This window comes from Urocitellus parryii, chromosome 7 (assembly GCF_045843805.1).
Source record: "Urocitellus parryii isolate mUroPar1 chromosome 7, mUroPar1.hap1, whole genome shotgun sequence".
Classification (NCBI taxonomy): Eukaryota; Metazoa; Chordata; class Mammalia; order Rodentia; family Sciuridae; genus Urocitellus; species Urocitellus parryii.
Window position 1 is genome coordinate 90,944,764 of NC_135537.1, and position 23,169 is coordinate 90,967,932.

Genomic DNA, 23,169 nt, shown 5'->3' on the forward strand with positions numbered 1-23,169 from the left:
GTGGTGGATAAAGCATCTCTGAAAGTTATAGTCTCAATGAAATCCTAATCTCAAAATTGTATGTCTGAGACAGGAAGATTTGTCCCTGTATTCCTTGGTTAAATTTTGTACCATTTTACTGGAAGTTTAAAAGTAAGGGAGGGTGCTGTGGTTGTGACTCAGTGATAGAGCACTCTCCTAGCACACTTGAGGCCTGGGTTCAATCCTCAGCACCACATAATTAATAAGTAAATAAATAAATAAACAAACAAATAAATAAATAAATGTATTTTAAAGAGTTTAGAAAAAGCAAGGGGGACTTTATCTTTTGTTGTATTTGGAGAAACCCATTATTTGCCCAGAAGCAAGTGAATTTACACTCTCTAAAATTTCCAATGACTTTGTAAATTGAACATAAATTATTTTTATAACATATATTTACAATTTTCATTTGTACATTTTTAATCAGTATGATTTGGGTTCCAGTAATGTTAGAACTGTTATTTTTTAAATTACAAATTAAATACTAACTTTAAGGACACAGAGTTGACTTTTCAAATACTGACACTAAATTCTCACTTTACCTCAAAATTTTGGTAATATTAAGATACTAGGACAATGAACTTAAGGATCCCTGAGTTCAATCCCTGCTACAAAAACAAATAAGGTAATACTTAGGACATTGTTTTTGAATAGACTGAAAAAAGACTAGTTATTGAAAACATATTCTGTAACAGGCTACATTTGGCTGTGGCCTTGATCATTGTTACTCTACTTCAAAATTGGGAGTGAAAAGGAAAATCCCTAATTCCAAGTATTGAGAAAGCAGTCAAGGTATCACCTCTGCGTCTCCCCAGCATCTCCTCAGTTCACATCAACATTCCATTATGTGGCTCTGTAGATAATTGGGAAACCTGTATAGTCTTCCCTAACTTCTTTAGGAGATTGTGATGTTCCACCCTCCTTATCCAACAGATGTGACTTGTTCATCGATTGATAATTTTCTAAGATCCAACCCCCAAATTTCCAGGACAATTACCCTACATCTTACACTCATATCTTTTTCACATGGGGAAAAATGAAGTTGACCATGGAAAAACCTTAATATTTTTGCTGTGAAAGACCTGCATTTTAATTATGGCAATTTACATGAGTCTCATGTTTAATGGTGAACAATATGATTTGAAATGTTTGCTAATGTGACATGACACTTAGGGAAGGAACAACCCTTCGAAGGCAACATGTGCCAGTGAGTTAATTCGCTGTGGTAGTAACGTAACAGAGCCTGAGACATCACCTCCCTTTATGAATAATTTTACATAAAAACTTATGGGTGTCTGACATTTTATTTACATGTGCCATGGGGGAAAAATACAAAACAAAACAAAACTAACATTATTTGGTTTGCTGTCAAATGTTGTCTCTATTTTTGTTGTCTTCAGTGCTCTGATTCAATGCATTCTAATAAGTTTTTAAGAATGCATGAATTACAGTCAGAGAAAGGCTGGGATGACACACACTCATTATAGAATATAATGGAATGAAACATTATCTATTGTTTGGCATGCCAGAAACTCTTAATACCCTTTCTCTTTAAGAACTGAAACATTCTCAGTGCAACTGGGCATACACCACTTGGCATAATTTGAAGTGCTTCTTTAAGAGGCTTTAAATCTTAAGTCATGCTTGAGGTATTCTGCAAATTTGATCTCCTCCAGATTTTAATCGGCTACATTAGTATCTGGGCTTTGGAAAGCCTCTTCCCTCCATGGCTATTAGAGGTTCATAGTTCATTGGGTGTATCTTGAACCAAGCAAAGGTAAATGTGAAATACAGTGTTGTTTCTGTGAAGGCATGAAGGATGCATGCTCATCCTCTTGATCTTTGGCATGTTATATCCAGTCAATGATGAAAAAAATTTAAAAGTTATAGCACTAATTATATCAATTGTTTTAGGTGAAAAAATAATTTGAACTCTTATTTGTGCTTCAGTCATCCCTATACAATGGGAAATCAGTATATTCAAGTTGCCTGCTTATTGCTGGAAGTAGAGCTTGTATTTTAAGTGACCAGAACTAAGAAACTTCGCCCTGGATCCATAGCCAATTTATGCATGCTAAAGCCTTCAGCAAGAAATTTCCTAATGCCAAGAACAATCCTAGTATATTCTAACACTGGCTGATATTCCCAGCAGCTGCAAGTAGAATGTGTAGCCTTTAGGAGAGGATTCTGTACAGGATACCACAGTATCTAGAATAACTATGTAATGTGCTCATGAATACAGAAATAGTAAAATGCTGAAATCTAATCCAAGTCTGTCCAACCTTAGCCTGCCCTCTTAGCTTTGATGCTATATCAGTTCCCATTGCCAGACCTATCTGGCCAAATTGCTACTATCTGATAGAAAATTTACATTTATAATACATTTTTTATGGTTTAGAAATGTCTAGTACACTTTGTCCTTCAAATTACCATCTGCTGAGGTTCCAGTTCATTGCCTTGTGTTCTCCCTGGGTCAGAGACAGGGTCAGACACTCTAAAATTGAAACAAAGCCAGATGTTAGTTTAGGAGTAATGATAGATCTTAATAAATAATACACTGTTGCAATGGAGAAGAGTACAGTATGTACTGAACTAAACTTCCATTTATACACTGGTGACTCAATATATTATTTTATTTTTGCTAATTTTTGTGTTTTGGTACCAAGGATTGAACCCAGGGATAATTAACCACTGAGCCATATCCCCAGACATGCTACCCCCATTTTTTTGAGACAGTATTTATAAAACACATTTGTTGATAGTCATTTTTCCCCATAATTAAAGGTCTTTGGGGGTGGTTGGTATCAAAATAACATTGGTTTTCCAGGGCACGTGGGTATATGCCTGTAGTCTCAGCTCATTGAGAGTCTCAGGCAGGAGGATCACAAACTTGAGGCCAGTCTGGTCTCAAGTAATACCTGGTCTCAAAATAAAATACCGAAGTGAAGGGGTACCCTTCACCCTCAGTGGTAGAGTGCTACTGTAACTTTGGTCATGAGTCATTCTAAACTTAGTAATTTAAATCTTCTCATTTTTATTTACCTCTGTGTTTTTCCAGTGATTTCATCTTAGATATATTGATTATTTAGATACTCATTGTCCCTCTCAAAAGGTTTTTAAAAATGTTTGGTTTCATCTGTATTTTTTTGAAGTTCTATTTTATTAATGTCTGTTCTCACTTTATTATTTCCTTCCTTTGTTTTCCTTAGATTTCTGGTTTGCCTTTTCCTTTTTTGTAAGTTAGAAGGGTAGATTATTGGGTTGAGAGTGCTTTTCTTTTATAATGTAGGTTTCCATGTTCAACGAGGAAATTCAACTAAAAATTTGCAAAGAACTTGGAAATAAATGAAAGTGAAAATTAAAGGTCGCAAACTTATGGAGTAAAGCAGAAACAGTTCTTAGAGGAAAACTAGTAGCTTACATGAAAACTAGTAGCCATAAAAACCTACATTATCCCAAATCTAAGAATTCCAGCAACAGCTATCAAGGACACCCAATAGATGCCCACTAATTATATCTACCCATCATATTTGAATGCTAGCCTCCATTTTCCTCTTAACAGTCCTGTATTCCAGAAGGCAGAGAAAATCACACCCTCTGGGACAGGAGTCCACCATGTTTCTCCTTAGCTAGCAAAACAATAAAACTCTTTTCCCCATTTTTCTCAAACCCTGCCATCTTTATTGGCTAGGCAATGGGGACAAAGACCACGCTTTAGGTAGCAGAAAGGGTACTCCATAATGTTCCTTCTGCACCTTCTTATTTTATTATCCCTCAGAAGGGTCAATCAGTATTATCAGTGCTATCAACATCTGCTCCCTTTAATTACAACAAAATCAATGAAACAGGGCTGGTGTTGTGGCTCGGTGGTAAAGGGCTTACCCTGCATCCGTGAGGCACTGGGTTTGATCCTCAGCACCACATAAAAATAAATTAAAAAACAAACGAACACATTGTGTCTATCTACAACTAAAAATATATATTTTTTAAAAATCAATGAAACATGAAAACAAAGAGGGACATTTGGGAAATGTAAGGAATTGAAGAAGAGGACACAGAGACTTATTGCAAGAATCATCTTAACAATCAGCTTGAGCGATTGTTAAATGCCAACCATCTGGCGATAAAACCCTGGTGCCAGCCATTTTTCAGTGAAGGCGGGTCCCACTGCACTCAAGCCCAGCTTCAGACTTTTGGGGGGTTGGAGCAGCCACACACGGGCGGGGTAAAGCAGAGCCCCAAGCCCAGTTTCTGACTTTTCCCGTGTCAGACCAGCTGCACCTCAGGAGGGTTAAGGCACCGCCCCCACCAAGGTTGGGACTTTTGGCGAGGTGGACCAAAGCACAGCAGGCCGGGTAGGGCACCGCCACCCGCCCACCCGCAGGAGGGGTGGTAAGGCAGCGCCCCACGCCCAGGATGGGACATTTCACGGGTTGGGTGAGCGGCACCACCCCACGCCCAGTTTCAGACTTTCCCCGCACCGGAGGCCGGTAAGGCACTGCTCCAAGCCCAGGTTAGGACTTTTCACAGGGTGGACCAGCCCCACGCAGGCGGGGGTAAGGCATCACCCATCCACGCGGAGATTTCGACTTTTTGCGTGTTGGACCAGCCGCAAGCAGGCGGGGTTAAGGCAGCGCCCCACGCCCACTTTCGGACTTTTGGCGGGGTGGACCAGCCGCAAGCAGTGGGGTAAGGCAGTGCTCCACTCCCAGTTTGGACTTTTCGGTGGATTGGACGCACCACACCGCAGGCGGGATAAGGCACTGCCTTTCTGTCCTGCGCACTGGGGTTAGGGCACTACCACTTTCCCTCCTGGCCCCGACCTCGATCCTGCTGGTCGAGTGCACTCGCTGCACCCCTGTGCGCATGAGCAGAAGGCAGGTGGTGAATCTGTCCCAAGAGTTAACATGAGGCGGACCAGGCGCATTCTATAGGTTTCCTTGACAGTGTGGGTGCTGTTGCTTGGCGGTTCCGTGGACCCACGGGGTGGAGCGTCTGAGGAGAACTGGAGGGAGCTGCAGGAAGGAGCGGGGATGGCAGAATTGTGAGTGTGGGGTGTTTGTCTCGCTACGCCGGCCAGAGTCCCTATGAGCCCGCACGCCCGATCTCCTCCCTTTCCCCAGGACATTGCCTCCCAGTCACGGAGCTGCGCCCAACTCCTCCCGACACTCACCTCCCCAGGGTCTGTGGCCAGCTGGGTGCCTCCTCCTGTTTGCCTACCTGGGAATAGTAAGCTGCTTCTGCATTGTGTTCCCCCACTTCTTTGCTAGTGCTCTGGTGTGCCACAGGATCTGTGCTGTGTCTGATTCTCTCTCAACTTTTTGTCAGGGCTTCGAGATTGGGATTCGGGAATAATGGATGGGGTGGCGTCTGACTAGTTCCCATGGTGTTTGTTTGAGAATGATACTTTACAGACATCCAGACTTACTTTCGTTAAGCTTTCTGCACAATCTCTAGCCTTTTGTTTTCCTTAGGAAACATCTGTTTGTGCTGCTGGATTTAGGATTTATTTTGTGGTTGTTGCACATGCTAAGTGGAAATAGGGTTATTTTAAAATATGTGTGCCCCCTCCTCACATTCTCTTTCTGCATCTCATTTTTCCATTGTGTATTCACAATGTAGAGGATCCTTGATTTTGTGACTCCTCGGACTTTGTAAGTGATGTTGCATTGAAAGATAAAATGAATTATTACGGTGGTTATTACAAACTCCTAATAGAGCTGGGTTGCAGTAATTCAAACAGACTCGTGTGTCTTGTGTGGTGTTTCGATTTAAAGTCCTTCTGCTGAAGTAGGAAATAGCTGTCTCTGATTTAGATGCTAAATGGAGTGGGATAACCGGTATTGGCCAATGGCACCATTATTCTCTATTGTGTGTGCATTGCACACTTTAAATACATTATCATACTTAATTCGCTAATGATAGCATTATCCCATGAGACAGATGAGAAACAAATGCCTAAATACCTTAATTGACCCATGCGGCTATTGCTATACTAGCTTTCTTTGGGCTTCCAGAATAAACATTGATTGTTAAAACACCTGCATCTTTAACACTCAGGCAAATACTCATGGATCCTGGATGAAGTAAATTGGCAGTTAAGGAGGCAAGTGGGAGTGGACAATGCCAAAAAGACAACCCAGAAGACAGGTTCAGTGACTTTTGAGTCATCAAAAATAAGAACAAAAATAAGATAGGGAAAAATGTTTAGTATGCATATAATCTGCAACTTGGTGGAAGGAGTCTTCAGGCACTGTTGAAGCTGCGGAGGAGAGGAAGTATAACCATTGGCAGCATTTGTTTTTTCCATCAGTAGATTGTTTTAGATGGGGACCTGTAAAATAGCTAATATTATAAACAATATGTTAAGCACTAGTGATTGTAAATTTATAAAATACACTCAAATATTCAGGATATTTTTAAACTCATTTGGTCAAATTGTCAGTATAACATCAGGAGAGGTATTAAGGAGAATATAACAAACATACTACACTGATGATGAGCTAAATCCAAATTAAAGCATCAATCAGAAACCATAGGAGAGTGTTTTCCTTCATTGTCCCTGGCTAAGGATTCTAAAGGTTAAAGAATTCTTTTAAAAATACAAGGTACAATGGTTTGTAAAAAGCAAGAATTGCTGCACTGGGTGGCACACACCTGTAATCCCAGGCTGAATCGAGAGGATCACAATTTAAAAGGTAGCCTCTGCAACTTAGCAAGGCACTGTCTCAAAATGTATAAACGGGGGGTGGGGTGGGGTTGGGGATGTGGCCCAGTGGTTGAGTACTTTGGATTCAATCCCTGATACCAGAAAAAAAATGAAAAGAAAATAAAGAAAAATATTTACTAGCCTTAACAGTCTGCTTTTCATTACAAGCGAGTTATTTTCAGTTAATGTATTTCTGATCAGAAGTTGTTATAGAAATATTTTAATTGAAATAAAACTTATTGTTAAGGAGTTTGAGTTTTATGTATAGTACTAATTTGATTACTCTCCTGTGCCTGTTTTGGAATTTCTCCTAAATCAGGTCAAGAAAATGAAAATACAGAAAGTGTATTTTTTTTTTAGCATTTTTATGCTTCATTTGTTCTGATTCCATAAGCTGAGGCAAATTTCAGAAAGCAAAATTGTAGGGAAAAATTAGGACCTGAGAAGATTATGAATGCCATTAAAATGCTAGTGTGGTTGGGCATAGAATTTGTAAACTCAGGGTCTTGGAAAATGGCTTGCCAAGAGTTTTTTTTTTTTTTAACCTGCTTAATATTTATGTGGGGGTTAGGTTTTGAAATAATACTTTTAAATAAAAATGCAGGTCTCTGGCTTCTTTTAATATTAGTAGGCTTCCTTCTTGTGCCAGCCATCCCTGTGGCAGTTCTACAGCATAGTAGTAGCTGCCATAAGTTGGAACTTGGGTTTCCTCATTCACCGTAGACCAAGGTAATTTTTTTCCCATTTTTCTAACAACTTACATTTGATTCTGCTGTATATAATTCTTAAAATGATAAGTTAAAAATTGAGGCTTCTTGTGGCCACATTATAGTAGAAAAATCCAGGGGATTTTAAGGTTCAATTATTATTCATGTGAAAATGCTCTTCTAACTTTAAAAATTTATTCTAAGTATTTCTGTTATGGAGGGTTATCATCCTTAATGAATAGTTCTTTTTGTTTCAAGATGCAGCATGAATCTTTATTGTGAAGATAAATAGCCATCTTTGGTGGGGAAAACTCACAGAATGATTAGTCATTTATAAGGTTATGTTATCTGAATCTCCTTTTTCCACATTATGTGCTCCAAAACTTTCATTACATTTTGAAGACATAATGTTCTCCATCTAGTTAAATTAGCCACAGCTACTTAATCCCACTTCACTTACCATCTCTCTGATGGAAGCTCAGCATACAGTGACTGTCAAAGCAGATTCCCTGGTTATGTATACAACTCATTCCTGGTTTCTGTTGTTTGCGTTGCTCTAAGGGACCTTGAGTACATCATCCTCTCCCTATTGCTCTGGCCTCCAGACTAGTATTTAATTTGTTTTTGAGAAGTCTGATAACACTCTGGTCACAGAAGATATTGGCCATGCCATCATTTGCAACTCACCAAGCTTCAGAATAAGGGCATAGTAGTAATAGCTACCTCAAGTTGGAACTTGGGTTTCCTCATTCACCATAGCCCAAGGTACTTTCTATTTTTCTTTCAAAGTCAAGGTCACATTTTTATTTGACTCTAAAATTGAATTTCATATCTAATACCTATGATTTAAGAATATGGGCTCTTAATAACAAAGCCCTAAGGTCATAAGGTCAGATACACTCTTGTGTTCGTTCCCTGCACAACTAGTGGGTCTTGTCCTTGAAGTTTCTCTCCCTACCAGCGTCAGTCTTATTCGTGGTGGTCACAATAAACCTGGGTACCTGATTGCACTGTCCCAAATGGTAACAATAGTAACCATTTATTGATCACTTAGCTATTGCAACTCCTGAAGTTTTGCATTTCTGGTTTAATCCTCACACAACCTTATGAGATATATAATATATCATATTGCAGATAAGAAAACAGGTTAATTCTCAGTCAATTGTGCTTGACACATGGTTAATAACAAGTGTAAGCTGGGATTGTCACCACCTTTATTATGAAAGATTCATAGTCTTTCCCATTTTAGCATCAACATAAACTGTGTTTTTCTTGTATGTCAGGTATTATTTGATTTGAAACCGAAGAGCCTGTTTTTTTTCTGTTAACTCATCCCTAGTATTTTTAATAATTATCAATCAGTGTAATTGATTAAGTGCGTACATATATACACAAATGTCTTCAGTAATCAAAGTTGACAAATTTTAAATTGAGCTAATATATAGTAATGTGTTTTCTAAAGTTGTTTTAACTACATAATTTGAATATTCTTCATTTATAACAAAACTCAATTATTTTAGGCACAATTTCCACAATCTTAATATCATTGAAATAATTCAGAATCGCCTTATATTAGTGACTGTCCCATTTAAAACCTGCTCTATGTCCTTTATCACTTGTAGGACTGAATGAATGGTTTATCATAACTGCTGTTTCTACTCTTAGTCAATAAGTATTTGAAGATTCTCAGTTATGGAGAAGGATGCATCAGAGTGTAATCATATCAGTAGGCCTCTACCTAGGATTAGGTTTGAAGAGTTGAGGTAATCTCATTTAGCAAGTATTTTAGAGAGCTCATTTTGCTTTATTAGTACCCTAACTTTCTTTAGAGAGACAAATAACACATGAAGCAGTCATGGTTGTCAGAGATTTGCAGTTATTTGGAAAGTGATGCTCTTGTGAAAAGGTGTGATCATGTTCAGCATAGGAGATGATTGAGCTTAGAGTGCTGGTGAGTCCTTTGGGAAATAGGATGAGGGGGGGAAACCTGCTGTTTACTGGAGCAATTCCTGGAGCCAAGCCTTGGCGAGGAAGTAGTGGGTGATAGGGTATTGTTAAGTCAGAATGAACAAAGGACTCTTTCATCTGCAATATCAGGTCTTTTAGTTTTATTGATATTCTAATCTGGAGTTGGAAAATCTCAAATCTGCCTACTGGCTTTGCACCTTGATGTCATTATCTGGTAAGCTAAACATTAAGGAGTACTTCTTCTCATTTAAAATTTTGCCAACAAGGTGGCAATTCTATTGGGTATGGGGGTGCATGCTTCTTATCACAGTGATTCAGGAAACTAAGACAGGAGAATGGATAGTTTGAGGCCAGCCTCTGCAATTTAGCAAGACCCTGTCTCAATGTAAAACAACAATAACAACAACAACAAAGTTTGGAGATGTAGCTAAGTGGTAGAGCACTCCTTGATTCAATCCCCATTTCTGCAAAAAGAACAACATAAAAACAATTGGGAAGATCCTTGTTTATGTATATATCTTGTTTTTTCTTGTCCATTTTTCTAATTTCATTTTGGCATTTTTAGTCACCCATCCTCCCTTTGTATCTATTTAAATTCCTTTTTTCTGTATCCTGTGTTTCTCTCCCTCTCTTTTCACTCATTCCTTTTTCCACATTCCCTTTAGTTGGCTAAAATCAGTATTCCTATTTCTTTTTTACTTGTAAATACCTGTGAAGTGATGTGGAATACACTGCCCTTTTTCTCATGGCATTTACTTTGCCTTTTTCTCTTAATTTCTGCTTGTTGCATTCTTACCCTTCCCTTAAAGAACAGGTTAAGCTCCATCTTCTCCTTCAAACTTTGTGGCTTTGGTGGGATCTTCCTTGTGGCCATTTCTCTGCATGGAAAAGGATCCCCTAATACTGTGGTAGGTAGGTAGTAGGGAACTATTGAGATTTTGCACTTGAAGATGCACAATACTGGAGAGCATTTAGGACAGTTGGAGAGAATCCCATATATTGGGAATGGGAAGCTGGAGGTGGTAGAAGGAAGAGTGCAAAGTTGACTCTACATAGAATCATTGAAGTCCCTGGAAGGAAAGCATTGCCCGGATGCTGCCTGTAATTTAAAACAGGATAGCAGAGTATGATGGAAAGTACCATGGGGGTGGAATTTAAACTTATAATTTAAAAATAACTAATTTTTTTTATACTTCAGGCACTATTTTAGTAAATTTTCTTATGGAAACTTTATATATATAAAATTTTTATTATATATTTTATTATATATTTTATAATTTATAAAATATATAATAAAAATATATAATATATTTTTAAAATATTATATATTTTTATTATATATTTTAATTTATATATATATATGTATATAAATTATCCATAAGGTTTGAACATAAAAGAGGCTTGGCAGATCACCAGCCTTCACACACTTTGCAAATGGCACCTTCTGTCCACTGGTTTTAAGGCACCAAGATCAGGATCATTGTGCATTGAGTCCCAAGTCCTGCTCCTGCTCTGGGTATTGGGATTTAAATAAAGAACTCCAAAGGCCTGGCCTTGAGCAACTGGGGTCTTGGAAGACTGAGTTACTTTGTTTGGTCAGCACTTTGCTTAGTTGAGGGTGTGAGCATTTGCTGGTGACACCAGAAGTGGGTGGATTCTGGTCCCACACCTGCCCCAGGGCACCTGCCCTGGGCCACATATCCTGGGCCATGTCCTTCCTCCAAAACCCTCTTATTACTTGCACCTCTGCCCTGAAGGCCTGCCCCAGGCCCTGTGGTTTCCATCCCAATACTAATGTTGGCAACCTCTGGCCTCTCCAGGATCCAACTACTGTGTGTAAGCATATCCAAGGAGACCAAACCCAGCCTCAGGCTCCGACACTTGGTAGAAATCACAACTGTGAGGATCTCTGTGGGTTCCCAGCACCCTCTTCCACATAATGCCCACTGTTGGGCTTTTTCAGCCCAGGGTGTGTGGAACAGGAGAATGTGGACATCTGCTGTATGGAGGCTAGGGGAGGTTGGGGCATCCCCCAGAGTGGACATGACCCCACTGAGGAGACCAACAGGTGCAGGAGGTCACAACTGGAGGCAGGAGGTTGCAACCACACTGTGATTGTCTGGACAAGTACAATGTTCTCCTCTCCTACTCTGATCACATCCTTTTTGCCTACCAGGTGATGGAATCCCCAGAGTCTTGACCACTGCCCTTGAAGGGATAAGCCAGGTCCTCAGCAGTCTCCAGACAAGGATGCCTTGTTTGGGACAAGAGGGACCAAGCAGTTCTGCATGGGTCGTCCCCTCCCCTACCTCAATTCTGGACCTAGCCTTTTCTGCTCAGTACCTCACTAGCATTTCCTACTAAACTTTGCCCTTGAACCTGGCTGGGTTAGAGGAGGGCAGACCTGTTCCAGAGATTGGGGCCAGCTCCCTGCCAGGAGATGTCTTTCCCCTGACCACCCTCTTATGATTTCTTTCCTGGATCCTCATTTCCTGATCTGAATTCTTGAGGATGAATTCTTTTCTTGCCTTCTTTGTCTCTTCCTTTTCTTGGTTCCATCACATATTTTGCCATGTCCTTCCTGTTCTAAAAGCACATTCCTGTGATCCCTCTCATGTCCCTGTGCCCAATTTTATGTGTTTTGGTGCCATGGCCAATGTGCTATTCTTGCAGGTTCTGACCAGGGGCGGTGTGGAATAGAAAATAAAATACTTACACATGCAGATTTTGAAAATTAATTGCTGGGATCAGTTGGAGTGCTTCTCTCTGATGGAGAAGCAGATTTAAAGAGTTACCCAGCAGTCTTTGTTTATGTATGTCTAATTTTCAGGTTAAAGACTACACAAGCCTTATTCTTTGTACTCAGACAGTAAATGGGCTAGAAACATTTATGTTGCTTTTCCACAGTTGCAATCCACAGTTGCAATGTGCAATGTTAAGGGCTTTGTGCAGTGCTCAAGAAAGTCCATTGTTTAAAATGACAGTTAAACAGGCAACCTCAGAAATGGAATTTTGTGGTTGTCTAGCAGGAGAGTTCCTCTATCCTAGGAGCTATGTGCCTGAGTTTAAGGTTGAGGCCGATAAGACTTTTGCACAGAGCCTCCTCATACAGGGCATTGCCACAGCAGCTAAGCATCCTGTGCCGTTGCACAGGAACATTCTCAGGCACCAGGCATGCAACAGCCATGAGGTCATTAGAGACCCCAAACTCAGACAGTGCTCTCCATTCAGTGTCACTGCTCTCCACATTTGGGTATCTCCAACATTTCTCTCTCTTTGTTGATCAGCAGTGGGAGTTATTTGTTCCTTATCCCTTAGTATTGGCCTCCAATTCCTCCCCCAGAAATGTCTTGGCAAGTCCTGGCTGTCCTCCCTCAATGCTGAGGGAAGGGATCATCCACACCCACTTTCCTCTGCTCTTGCAGCAGGGTCCCTAGAGCATCCTTCCAGGAACTGGGCTGGCAGCCCACAAGGCTCTAGCTTGGCCCCTGGGAAATGTGATGGTTTAGCACATGCCTCTTCCATCAGGTTTCTAAGGTTCTGCTTGCATCTCATACAGAAGCCATATTTTAGGTTTCTTGCTCTTAAGAAGCCCTCCCCAGCACACCTGCTGGATCCAGGCTGACTGTGCAGTTAACTGTGCCCAGGGTCAGGGTTGGGAGAAGGGACAGATTCTTCTTCTGGAATTCACCCAGTTGGGTTGGAGCTCTGGTGTTTTGTCAAGTCTTTTCTTTCTTTCTCTGTTTCTTTCCACTCTTTGTGATCAGAGTATTTCCAGAAGTTCCCAAGGTGGAGGAAGTAACACCACAAATTCAGTGAGCAGGTGACCCCTCCCTCACATCCTTTCATTTCATCTCCAGCCCAACAGGAATGAATTTTCCTTTAGATTGGGCTTTGAAAACAGATCCACATGATCAGTCAAATTCTCAAGTTTCTCAATCTACTTTCTGCAGCTATCAACTGGAATTAGAACCCAGGCATGGCTCTGATCAATTAGTTTCCTCTCAAAAAAATAAATAAAATTAACAAACAACTCTAAAAAATTCATCTGAGTCATCTGTATGTACAGCCCTGTTTCAGTGTCTGGAAATACTCCTGTGGTATGCTTTAGTACCACCAAAGGGAGCAGTGGATGGCACTGGCAAAGGCCGTGAGAAAGGCCAGTAATTCAAAATGGGAGTGGCATGCAAGCAGGGAAACAGGGTGAAGAAGTTGCAGTTAGGCTAAAGTCCTGTAAGAGCTTGCACTGGAGGTTTCTGAGATTCTGTTTTACGTGTGTTTTTTTTTTTTTCTTTTTTCCCCCAACAAATAAGCAGCTCAGAGTCAGGCAAGAGTGGGATGATGCTCATTGCCACCAAAGCACATTTGAGCTGCCAGGCAGCAGGGACTTTGCTAGTGGTCTTTCATGACTCATTCTGGAGAGGTAATTTGGGGAAGAAAGCAGTGTTTGGGGGAAGGGAGGAGAAATATGTTTTTGCAGTTAAAAATTTGGAGAAGATCCAACCTCCCTGACACTCTAGCCAAAGAAGGTCTTCTTCATAGGAATAGCAGTCCCAAAAGAAGAAAATGACTCAAACTTCAGCAAATAAGAGAGGAGGTGGACTAGACTTCAGGCAAATTCAGAGAAGAATGCAGCTGCCTGGTGTGGCCTCTCTTATTTGTACTGAGGAGCCCCAGAGCCGGTTAGTGAGCTGCAGCCTTTGGCATGTGACTTATGCCAGGCATCCTCCTGTGATCCCGATTAATTGAGAGGCTGAGGCAGGAGGATGACTTAAGCTGGAGAGTTTAAGACCAGCATGAGCAATGTAGTGAGACCCTTTCTCGAAAAACAAAATGAAATAAAATGTCTCCAGAAGTTAGAAGTAACCTCACCAGAAGGAAAAATGCTGCATACTGATCAAAGAACAGATTTACCATGGACTTTTTTAAAAGCAAAAGAAATATTAAAAGCTATACAAAAATGGATAGATGTTTCAAATTCCAAGGAAAATGAATTTCAAACTCAGAATTCTTTCATAATTTAAGTAAAATAGTACATTAGATACACCTTTAGATGTGAATTTTCTTTGCTTTCTTTCTTCCTTTGTGAGTGAGTGAGTGTGTGTGTGTGTGTGTGTGTGTGTGTGTGTGTGAGAGAGAGAGAGAGAGAGAGAGAGAGAGAGAGATTGATTGATTCTGTGGATTGAATCAGGTTGTTTTACCTCTGAGCCACATCCCCTAGCCTTTTTTTATTTTATTTTTGAGACAGGGTCTCACTGAATTGCCCAGGCTGACCTCCAACTTGCATTCCACCCATCTCAGCCTCCTGAGTTGCTGGATTACAAGTGTGCACCACTGTGCCCAGTTAGATGTGCATTTTCAAAAACTCCAACGCTCTTTGCATCTCTTTGCAAGGAAGCCTCAGGGGGATGTTTTCTACTAACATCAGAGAGTAAATGAGGAAAGAAGTGGATGCAGTTTCTCATTCTCATTAGGCCCAGCTATTAAATGGCTTTCCATGCATAGTTCACCTATTAGTATGTTGAATAGTCTTGGGAGAAGGCAGAAACAATAATACTATAGTAGGCTGTATTTATAACTAGATACATGGACCCAGATACTTATAAAGCAAAGAGGTTTATTGAGTTCACAGTTTTAGAACTTGAAAATTCAAGATGGGACAGCCCCATCAGTTTAACCTCTGGTGAGGGACTAATGGCAGATGGCATCACAGAAGAAGTGCATGTAAGAGGTAGAGGGCACATCAGAAAGCTGCAGGCTACCATGATGGGGAGGCACTGCACTCATATTTTGTAACAACTCTTTCCTGAGAACTCACTCCAGGAGAACAGCATTCCCTTCAAGGCAGCACCACCATGACTTAAGGGCCTCACACCAGGACTCACCTCCTTTTTGTTGGGGGTATTGGAGGTTGAACTCAGGAGCACTCTAGCACTGAGCTAAATCTCCAGCCCTTTATATTTTGAGAGAGGGTCTCACTAAGTTGCCGAGGCTGGCCTCAAAATGTGACCCTCCTGCCTCTGCCTCCAGAGTAGCTGGGATTAGAGGCATGTGACATTGCTCTCAGTTTAGGCCACACCACTTAATATCACCACAGAGTACCAGGATTTCAGCACATAAGTTTGGGATAGACTGTATCCATAGCAAATACCTCCCCACCATGGGAACTGCAAAATTTTGGCCTCTCTTATAGCCAGGACTTGTAGCCTGACCCAATTGATGAGATGTGTCTGTGTCACATTAAGACAGTGAACAGGGCTGAGGAGGGTGATCTATCCTTGGCTCTGGAGTGGCAGCATTGACACACTGCAAGGCTGCGATCCTGGCACAGAAGTGCCAGGGGTACAAACTGGAATCCAGAATCTGTATGAAATAGCAGCAGTTTTGCCTTGCACAGTGGTGTCCACTCAGTGCACCTCAGTCGTATGTCTTCTTGTTGCACTTTGTGTTTTTCCTGGACTTGGCAATTCTCCCAACTTTTTATTTACTTTGTATTCATTTTACTAATTATGAATTTTTCCTCATACTCTTTTATTTTGTGCAGGGGAAGGGGTCACTCAACCACATACCTACCACTTTTTGTATTTTATATAGAGACTGGACTCTGAGTTACTTGGCATCTCACCGAAGCTGAGGCTGGCTTTGAACTCACCATCTTCCTGCCAAAGCCTCCTGAGCCTCTAGGATTACAGGCTGGCACCACTTTGCCCAGGTCTTCCACATACTCTTCAACAGGATCATGATTTTTTTTATAATGCAGCAGATATTTCATCATCTTTGAACTCCTTCCCTGCTTAATAAGTGAAAGTCCACTTTTGTTTTTATTCTTCCAGTGTTGGGGATTGAACTCAGGGACACTGTACCACTGAGCTCCATCTTAGCACTTATTACTTCTGTAATTTTGAGACAGGATCCCCCTGTATTGCTAAGGCTATATTCAAACTTGTGATCCTCCTTCCTTAGCTTCCCCAGTAGCTGAGATTTCAGGTGTCTACCGTTGTGCCCAACTGTTACCACTTGATTCTTGGTTGCAAATAAAGCTGCTGACTTGGGGCTGGGAAGTAGCTCAGCCTCACATGCGTGAGACCACAAAACACAAGGCCTTGTGTTTAAGAATAATAGTACATCTAGCCTAGACATATCCTTTAGGGGGGCCCTGCACTATTTATTTCTCCTGACTTGTACTTCAGTTCAAGAAGTTGGTAAGGACAGCAGAAGTACAGCCTGCTGGGACATCTGCTCCTCTGCTTGTTGAAGTAGAGGATTCAGGTGTGTTGGGCTTGTGGGCCAGAGTTCTTTCTTCCCCTGGTTAATCTCTCCCCTGTCTGTTTTTGCCTGGGGTTTTGCTGTCTTCTCCTGCTTCCATCCTGAACCCCCTTTCTTCCACTTCTCTTACTGCAGCCAAAGCCATCTTCCTTGTAGAGGAAAAAACAGGCCAAGTCTGACCCCTGCCTAAAATCCTCCCATGGGCTCCCGTTGCAGTTATAGCAAAGCCTGGAATCCTGGCTGTGGCACCAGGGCCCTGCAGGATCACACGCTTGCTGTCATCTCCCCGTTCCTAGTCACCTGGCTTGGGGCCTTTGCACTTCCATCCTGCTGCCTGGAACCCTATGGTTACTCCCATGTCTTGGGTCTTTGTTAGCTTGTCTCTCATCAGGGCCTCACCTATTCAGTGTAACCTCCCCTAATGACCGTCTCCTGCCCACCCTTTCTCTTTTCCACATTCTAGGCATTTTCTTCTTTGAAATCATCTTGTTTATTCATTTCCTTCCTTTTAAAATTTGTCTGTTTCTATTAGACTACAACTTCTCTAGGAGAAGGGGTGGTGCCTGTGCAGCGCCTAGTGGGAAACTAGAAGGTGCTCACAGAAATGCCTGCTGAAGAACTGGGCCAAGGAGGGGGCCTCCTCCATCCTGCTACTCCTGGGGTCTCCAGAAGGCTGTGGTGGTTGAAGGGTCTTTGTGCTTTTTCTGGTAGACAGAGCCAGATGGTAGTTTCTGGGACCTTCCTGGTGAGTGTCTAGGAGTTCTGCTGGGAACTGGGCCCCCTGGCACAGCACCTTCTGACCCTGAAGTGCCCACTCACTTGTCCACAGAGGTTGGACAATGGGAAAAGTGTCAATTTCAGTTAATAAGGGCCTCTATGCATTGAACCCAGGTCAAGGAGCCGAGCCCAGACACTGCTGGCTCAGCATGGTGTAACAGGCTGGCCTCTGCGATCATCGGTCATGTACCTCACAAGTACCTCTGCAGGGTTTTCTCTTTCTCCTTGGTTGAGGAGGCTGTTGGTCTTGTATCCACCCAGCTTGGGTTTGGGGTAGACACTTGGACTGTGTGCATTTCTACCTTCTTGAGGTTTCTGTGACTGAGGACCCTTTTCTCAGGTTAGTTGGGTTGTGAATTCTGGTTCTGGTATCCAGAAGGGAGATGATATCTTGTCATTGGGTTCAGACTCATAGGCATGGCTCCTGTGCTTGAGCAGCTCATGGACACTCCATAGGTGACGTGTAGGGAACATGGCACACATCGCCTGGGGTTCCCTCAGGGAGATGTTTGTCACACAAATGGGCAGGACACATCTTCACTTCTTTCTCTCAGTGCCTGTCCACTATGCCTGGAGTGACTCATGTTTCCCCTGGAAATCCATTGCCCAGGACGTGTAACAGAAGGTCCCAAAGCCTGTCTTTACATCAGCAGAAGCTGGGCAGCGCTCCCTGGTCAGTTAGTCACGTTTGAAATGGCCAGGGAAAAGCAGTAGAGTCTACCAGACTGGGAAGGTTCTGGTCCAGAGCCCTAGCAGAGGTGTAGGATAAAGAAAGGGAATCCCTCAGGTATCCTCAGCTCAGCCAGGCCACCAGCCAGTGGGGCTATCAGCCTAGAGGGGCAGTCAATGGTTGCAGCTTCAGCTGGCGGAAGGATCTTTAGTTGTGGGTATGTCCCTACTTGACCTCCCTCAGAAGGCAGAGAAGTATTCCTGCTCCTGGCAGTGAGGCCTGTGGGCCATAGTGTGTTCCTTAAGATGTTTGTGGAAATTACTTTGTTGCCTCTGCAGGACCCAGATCAGACCCCCACATGTCCCTTAGCCTTGGGCTAGGAAAGAACAGCCAACAGGGACACTCCAGGACACTGGAAGGGATGACAGGGTTTCCTGAGATGGAGACCCACAAGAATCTCTGCTGTCCTTCAGCTGCCTTTTTGGACCTAGTGGCCAAGAGGTGGGAGGAACTGAGTCTGTGCTGTGCTACTTCCCTGATGCTCTCTGAATGTCAGGCTTGGACAGAACAGTCAGCTTTGGAAGGCAGAGGCCTGGGAGGGAGGGATTGCTAAAGTTTCATCCTGGAATGATGCCACCCTTGCTCCTGGGGTGCCCCTGGCCTTCTTTGACCCTCTGTTTAGGCCATATCACCCACTCCCATGAGGCTCCATTTGTCACATGCTGGCCCCAGATTAAATCTCTGCAACCCCACAGATGGCTCCCATGGGTTCTGGACCGGGTCACTGGACCTCTGACAGGGGCACACCTTTCTTTACTGGTGTCAATCAGCAGTTCACATTTCATCTGTCTGAGATGGACCACCTGTTGCCTCATCACCAGGGCTCTGTATCACCCTCTGCTTCCTTGGGCATCCAATGACCACCAGCCCTGCAGACTCTCAGGCCCAAACCTGTGGCTATCCATGACTCCTCTCCACCTGAACCCTTTCCTCTTGGGAGCATGTTGGATTCTGCTTGATATTCAGTGCTAGGTCAAGAAAACTCACTGATGCTCACCCACTGCCTCCTCGACTTGATTCCCATCAGTCCCTCCATAGCACTGCCAGTGGCTTTGTCTTGGATGAAAGTCACATCCCATCATTGATTTTCCAAAAAACCCTCCTAGGTCACCCATCTCACTAAGAGCAGAAACCCAGGTGCTGCCCTGTTTTCCAGGATGTGCAGGATTCGGACCCTCATGACCTTAACCCCCATCTCCACCACGTCTCCCCTCCACTCTCTGGCCCTCACTCCAGGTCCTCTCCATGGGGGTCTTTCCTAGCCTACTACATGTGGTGCCCCTTCCCACCAGCTACTCTCCGTAACAGCGTCATGTGGCACTGTCCTCCCCTACATGTGGGTCATGTGTGGGCACTCTGCTTCCCTGCCAATGTACTTGTGGACCAGTGACTCCCTGTGGAGTGTGAGCTCTCTCAGGGCCATCACCACCCTATTCCCAGCTCCTCCTGCAATGCCTAGTACTTAATCAAGCTTCATACTTACTAGTGGAATTAAGGAATGTATCCAAGACTGAGTGATACATATAAAATAAAAAATCCAGTAATGCATGAATGCAAGTCATGAGATGAAACTTAAAGATAACCATGAGTTCTTGAATTCATAAATCTGGCAATTGTTCCTGGACAGGCGTACAGAACGTGGCTTACTTTGAAAAATGGCAGGATTGCTGGCAGCAAGCTCAGCAATGCGGCCAGCAAGAAAGTTTTCTGGAGACTAGGGAGGGGTTGTGGCACACTTTTAGACTCTGCAGGAGCTTGGTACCTGAAACATTCTTCTATGATTTGTCCCTACAGGCCTCTCTCCAGCCACACATTGCCACTACCTTTCCCTGTTCTCATTTTGAAACTGTTTCCAGACACTTTGGGCAAAGTTTGGAATTCTGAGCTAACCAGATGCTCTAGATGGGGTCTTCCATCAGTGACAGTGGTCAGGTGGACTGCCTGTTTGCCTCTAGATGGCAGTACAGAGGACACAGGTTGGCTCACAGAGACAGGGCACCTTCCAAGCAAAGGACTTTCTAGACACTAGAAACTTCCAAAAAGGAAACGTGACTGCACTCATGGAAAGATACAGCAAGTGGCAGAAAACCCAACTGAAACTTCTCTGGAGAGAAGAGAGAGTGAGACGGGAAAGGAAGAAGGGACAAGCTGCAGACATGGCCAGGTCCAGGGACTCAGTGACATCCTTGTGCCCATGCTTGTGTTCTCCATTTCCATTTGGAGTTCTGCTTTCCTATGTTGGTCTCTTCTCAGTTTCTGCCCCTAAGTGCAGTGGACAGTTCCTAGAAGCTTCATGTCAATAGTATATCTTTTCTGCTACTCCAGAAGGAAGTCTGGACATTGAAACCTAGTCAATGGACTTGATATTCACATGCCCTTCCTGGGATTATTGGAGCCAGGGAGGTGACATCCAGGGATGGGTTGGGCCTGAGTTCCATTCCTGTGTGCCATCTGACCCACAGTTGAGTGGAAACTCTGACTTCTGATTGGCTGGGCCTGTGTCTCATGCCATCTTAGTGGCTAGGAGTGAAGTAAGCCCATCTGAACCATGTGGACCAAGGGTGTGAGGCACTTGTGAAAAGTCTCCAGATAGAAAACCAAAATGCTTTCAACACCCAGAAGCCCTTCAGGCCCTCAGGCTGGGGTAACTCTGCTGCCAAGATAGATGAGTGGTTCTCCCTTGTCATTCTCCATGTGGTTGAAATCATGAGCACCTGGTTTTGGTTCCAGGATCCTTTTGTTCCCCCTTCTGTGTATGAGATTCATATACCTTGTGGCATTGTGTGTGCCTTTACAGATTATTCATCCTCCCTGTGATATAATATTATACTTGGAAAGAATAACCGCAGTTTACTTCCCCACCATACTGCTGATGTGAGTTTGTCAGCCTGTCCCAAGCAGTGATGTCACAGTCACTCTCACGTGTCTCTGGGCCCATCTGTTGAGGAGTGGATGTGTTGGTGCAGGGCACAGGTGTGTTCACCTTTCATAGATTCTGCCAGAGAGTTTTCCAAGGTGGTTATATCAGTTTTCATTCTTGGACAGTTCTGAAGTCCCTGAATTTGCTGACATCTGTGAGAGAGAGAGTGATGGGTCTGGGTTTTGTCCAGAGAAGAGGGTTGAGGCTTTTTGGCTGATGAACTCTGAGTCCTGGGAACAGAGAGAGGGAAGGAGATCTGGCTTTCTCCTGTCCTGTCTCCTGTTCACTCTCTATCCTGCACAAGCCTTCATGGGTCTTCCACTTTTTCACTTTCTGTGGAATTATTTCCCTGCCACCTAGCTGGGGAAGTATGGTTGAAGATTTCACTTCCAGGGTGCTGAGGGCAGGGGAGCAGGAGTGCATTTTCTCAGAACCCAGGCCTTTTGTTCAGAGCTCCTGGTAGGTCTTTCCTTGTGTGTTCATCTTGGCCTCACCAGATTAGGTGACCCAGTGTGTCCCACTTACTTCCCCACTTGGCCAAAGAACATATGGCATCATAGACAGATTCTCCAGGATTCCTGATAGTCCCCCAGGTTTTGAATAATAAAGGAATCTTTGGCTTGGTCATTCTAAGAAAGAGGAACCTCAAATAGGATGTGGTTTCACAATCCAAGGAATCGTCTGCCATCAGCAGTGCCCTGGGATGACAAGGTAATGTGTGAATCACACTGCTCCAAGCCACTTGCGCATCCCACCAGGGATGCCTGGCCCCAGCTGGCAATGCCACCAGAGAATATCACTCTTAAATTAAACATGCTGTAGCTGGGCACCACTACACATGCTTGTCATCCCCACTACTCAGGAGGCTGAGGCAGGAGGATCGCAAGATTGCATTCAACCTGGGCTACATAGTGAAGCACTCTCTCATAACAAATGAAAACTGAATGTCCTTTCAACTACTTTCAAAAGTCATTTAAATACAGGAGCTGTGATGTTACAGTAGGTAGGGAAGTTGCATGGGATTGCTTTCTTTTTTTTTTTTTTGTAGTGCTGGGGATGGAACCCAGGGTCTTGTGCATGCTAATTATCTCTAATACTGAGTGATCTCCTCCAAAAACATTGATATATTTTATTTCATTAATAATAAAAGTTTTATTTACCAAAAATAGATCATATACCAAGAGAAAAGATGACTCAGAGTAGGAAGAAAACATTTCCACTTCATTTAATCCACAAGGAATAGAATGTAGAATATATAGATTCTATAAAGTAATAAGAATAAGATAAATAACCCCATAGGACACATGCCAAGGTTACAATTAGGATTTCTGCAAAAGCTAAACATTTTGTGAATTATCAGCGAAAACCAATTTAAGCAAAGTAAGCCAATTTCATACCCATCAGATTGGCAAAAATGAGTAAGTTTGACAATAGCAAATGCTGAGGGTAATTTGGAGATCGAGCATGAGCTCACGATGGGCAGCACCACATTGAGGAAAACATGGGGGTACTTGAGCAAGTGAATGATGGATTTATACCTATCATAGGTTTCACTACATGGAACTCTTGGTCACTTGAAATGTAGATAGTGCACAATTGAGGAATGAACTTCAAAACTTTCTGTTTGTTTGGGAGGCAGCTCAGTAGTAGAGCAATTGTTTCACATGCACAAGGCCCTGGGTGCCATCCTCAGAATTGCACCTCATCCCACGCCCAAAATAACCCACAGTTTATTTAATTTACATTAATTGAAATTTAGAATTTGATACCTGGTCTTTATCAGAAAAGCTTTATTTGTTTGGGACAACTTGGGTTGGTGAATATTTTTAACCTATAAATGGTGTGAAAATTGAGTAGACAAAATAATTCTTGTGGTATTTGTTTGGGTTGGGCTGGGGATAGAACCCAGGGCCTTGAACATGTTAGGTAAGTGCTCTGACACTGAGCTAAACCACCATCCAAGGCCAGTTATTTCTGATAAAATTCTGAAAGTGAAATGGCAGAAAACAAAAAGAAAAAGAAAAGCTGGCAATGGAATAAGCATAAACTATACAAAAGATTTCAAAGGATC

The 23,169-nt window shown here is 42.8% G+C and overlaps 1 pseudogene; it reads left to right on the forward strand.

Annotated features, from left to right (window-relative positions):
* Positions 1-7,868: 7,868 nt before the first annotated feature.
* On the forward strand, positions 7,869-8,015 carry LOC144256318 (small nucleolar RNA SNORA70; annotated as a pseudogene).
* Positions 8,016-23,169: the final 15,154 nt, after the last annotated feature.